Source organism: Rhinolophus ferrumequinum, chromosome 16, assembly GCF_004115265.2.
Source record: "Rhinolophus ferrumequinum isolate MPI-CBG mRhiFer1 chromosome 16, mRhiFer1_v1.p, whole genome shotgun sequence".
In the NCBI taxonomy this organism is placed as follows: domain Eukaryota; kingdom Metazoa; phylum Chordata; class Mammalia; order Chiroptera; family Rhinolophidae; genus Rhinolophus; species Rhinolophus ferrumequinum.
This window is the reverse complement of record NC_046299.1, coordinates 59895304-59899331: the sequence shown is the minus strand read 5'-3', so window position 1 is coordinate 59899331 and position 4028 is coordinate 59895304. Positions and strand designations below refer to the sequence as shown.

Here is a 4028-nt window from a genome sequence, read left to right as displayed (position 1 = left end):
TCATGTCTCTCCAAGCACTCCTTTTCAGTCTCATTTGCTGGATCCTTCTCGTAGTTCTAGTCTTTATTATTAAGATTTAAAAATATACACGAATACATTGAGGTGATCTTCCTTGGTCTCAGGCTCTGACTGCGGTTTGCCCGTGTGCTCTCATCCTGTGAAGCCTCAGCCGGCTACACCTTCCTCTCCCTTTGGCCTGTAACTGCATCATTGTGACACCACCACTACCACGTTTGAAGCACACCTGGTCCAGGGCTCCATCCTGAAGAAGGTGATGAATGCGCTTCAGGACCTCATCAGCAAGGCCTGCTGGGACATCAGCTCCAGCGGGGTAACCTGCAGGGCATGGACTCGTCCCTCATCTCCTTACTGCAGCTCACTCTGCTTTCCGAGGGGTTCCACACATACTGCCGCCACCACAACCTGGCCATGGGTGTGAACCTCACCAGCATGTCGAAATACTAAAATGTGCAGGCAAACAAGATTTCATTATACTAAGGGCACACACCTTGGCATTAGTACTTGAAGCTCCCAATCAAGAAAAGGTTTCAGATGATGAAATTAAGTTAATGGATTTAGTTGTTGAACAACCTGGGATTCCAGAATAAAAGTATAGCTGGGTAGTAAAGATGCCCTCTGGTGAATTTGCACGTATATGCAGACATCTCAGTTATATTGGAGATGTTGTTGTAATTTCCTGTGCAAAAGATGGAGGGAAAATCTCTGCAAATGGGGAACTTGGAAATATCAAGTTGTCACAAACAAGTAATGTTGATAAAGAAGAGGAAGCTGTTACCATAGAGATGAATGAGCCACTTCAGCTAACTTCCGCCCTGAGATACCTGAACTTCTTTACAAAAGCGACTCCACTCTCTCCTACAGTAACACTCAGTATGTCTGCAGATGTACCCCTTGTTATAGAGCAGGCGTGTCCAAACTTCTTTCAATGGTTTTCACCAAGGGCCATATGCGGTAAAATACACAAACAGCCGGGCCACTCACTCGAGGTGAAGTACGTATTGCCTCACCTGGGTTATTTAAGGAAACGAAATATATTTTTGGAATTTGCTGCGGGTCAATTAACAATGGATTGCAGACCGCAGTTGGCCCGCGGGCTGCAATTTTGACACTCCTGTTATAGAGTATAAAATTGCTGAAATGGGACATTTCTGTCTCCCAAGATCTAGGATGAAGAAGGATCCTAAGTGTTCTTAAAATCAAAGTAAATAAAACCAAGCTCTTTTAGGACTGCTTCTGAGATTCCAGCATGTCCTTAAGTCTCTTCTGTCACCAAATTTGTACCTCTGAGTACATACGAGGTGTGATCAAACAATATGGTGAATGATTGAATTAAAAAAATTACAGTAAAAGGCACATTGCCATTAACCCCCGTCAAAATACTCCCATTTGTTTCAAACCCACTTATCCCATCATTCTTGTGACTTTCTGAAGCAGTTCTGGAAATCCTCTTTCATGAGCGTCTTTAGTTGTGCTTTCGTGGCTGCCTCAACGTCCTGACTCAATTCAAAACATTTTCCTTTCATGGTCATTTTGACTTTAGGGAAGAGCCAGAAACTGCACAGTGCCAGTTCCGGTGGATAAAGTGGATGAGAACTCCTGGAATGTTTTTATTTAACAGAAATTGCCGTACCAGAAGCAATGTGTGGCATGGAGCATTGTCATGATGAAGGATGAAGTAAAGACACTCATGAAAGACGACTTCCAGCACTGCTTCAGAAAATGGCAAGAATGATGGGATAAGTGTGTCTGAAGTGAGGGGGAGTTTTACGGGGGGGATTAAGGGCAATGTGTCTTTTACTGTAATAATTTTTTTTATTTAAACATTCACTGTATTTTTCAGTCACACCTGGTATATAGTTAATGTTTTCACTATAATTTGCTTAAAGGATAAAGTCCCAAGTCAAATCTTATTAACCTAGAACTACTTCTGACTTATATAGAAATACTTCTTAGGATTTTTATAACAAAGCGTTTTGACTATTAATGCAGTTTAAGAATTGTTTTTAATGGAAATAAAAGTTATTTGAATTTCAAACTCTTCATTTGTATATATTATATCTATAATATATATTTATGTATATACATAATGTATTATACACATGGAGAGAGAGAGAGGTAAAATTCACAAAATAACACAAAATGAACCTTTTAGTTTCAGTCTTTAAATGTTACATTTCCTTTCAACTTCTCTTCTCGACTCCCTCCATGGAGGATCTCATCTGCTCCCTTAATTTTAAGTGCCTTCTATTAACACTTGCATGCTGAAACTCTCCTCATGCCCAGACACCAATAAGCAGCCATCTCCACTTGGTTTTCTTCCCCGGGATTTCAAACACAGTATTTTTCCCTAAAGCTTGCTTTTCCTCCAGTATTCCTATGGCACCAACATCCACACAACTGCTCTAGTAGAAAACTTTATATTCTTGACACTTCCCTTTTTACCACAATTCATGTCAATTTTACAAACCAAATAGCTCTCAAATTCAGCCATGCCTCTCCATTTCTACCAGTGACACTCTGAACGCTCACCCTGCAACATGATCTCAATTGCTCTCTTCACATCCAGTCATCACCCTTGTCAAATCCACTCTCCACACAGCAAAACGAACTTTATCCTGCCTAACCAGGTCAGCCCCCCAATATAAGCTTTCTTAACTCCCACAAATTTTTGATTCATTTTCAACTATCTAAATTAATCATTTCATGATTCGTTTTAATTCTCCCTTTCCCCAGTAGAATCTAAGCTCTATGAGAACAGAAAGAGTATTGGTCTTATTCTCAGTTGTTTGCCCAATATCTAATAACATTTCTTAAATAGAGTAAGTGCTTAGTAAATACTAGCTAAAAGTTGATGGAAAAATACTCTTCTTCCTAAGCCTATTTCACAACTTAGCAAATAGCACCAATCACAAGTAGCCATGAATGCCATTGTTGACAATTTTCTCCTTCCTCCCTTTCTTCTAAGCCATCATCAAGGTTTTCATATTCTACCTGAAAAAAATTGTACCTCCAATGTAAGTACAGCTGCCCCATCTCTACATTCATCACCAGACTCCTGTCTAGACTCCCAAAATAGTTAACTAATTCACTTTTCCTCTTGCCACCCTCCACACCACCCTCTGTTCAACAGCTGAATGTATTATTGCCCTCTTCCAACACATCAATAGTTCCCCACTACTCCTAGGAGAAAGTCCAAAATCCTCCGCAGGCCATGAGGTTCAGCCTCTCCAGCCTCATTTGGTGTGCTCTCTCTGAACACTTTGGATGTGCCACTGCGTCGTGGCCTTCGCAGTCCTCAGGACCCTCCCACATACTGGCAACTCTGCCTCAAGTGCTCCTCTTTTGACACCATTGCCTGTTCATTTCCTGCTCCACCTTCATTTCATAACTGAAGTGCCACTTCCTCTGGGAGACCTTTCTCATCCTTCCCAGGCCAAGTCAACATGGTTGTCAGACACTCCTCATACCTTGTAGTTTTCCTTTACTGTATTTAGCATGGAAATCTTTAAATAGATATTTCTGCATTGTTTAACCTCTTTCTCTCACCCTAAGATGGAATCCTACGCCCACTGAAGCACTATAGCGCATTAGGAAAATGAGTATAAAAGCCAGATCTCTGAGTTTCAACAACAGCTCTGTTATTACTAGCAATATAACCTTCACCAACTTATTCAAATTCTCTCTGTCTAGTTTTCTTATGTACTTTGCTCGTAGTATCATGTGTGTTCAAGGATTCATCTAAGGCTATTAGGAGGATATGACTAATATTGATAGTCTAAATGTTCAAAATATTAGAAATTATTATTGATTTTTGGTAACAGGAAATATAGAGGATGTAACTCCAATATATAGTAGTCACTCGTTAAATATAGTGAATGGTGTAAAAAAGAATAAATCTCAAGTTTTGATAAAATGATATCAATGAGAGAGGACAAAAGAACAACAACAAAACAATTTAGTATGTGTATAAAATCCAGAAAAAATATATAAATGACATATATAAAGAA

The 4028-nt window shown here is 39.7% G+C and overlaps 1 pseudogene; it reads left to right on the top strand.

The window, feature by feature from the left end:
• Nucleotides 1-211: 211 nt before the first annotated feature.
• On the top strand, nt 212-1205 carry LOC117035875 (proliferating cell nuclear antigen-like; annotated as a pseudogene).
• The last annotated feature ends 2823 nt before the right edge of the window (nt 1206-4028 follow it).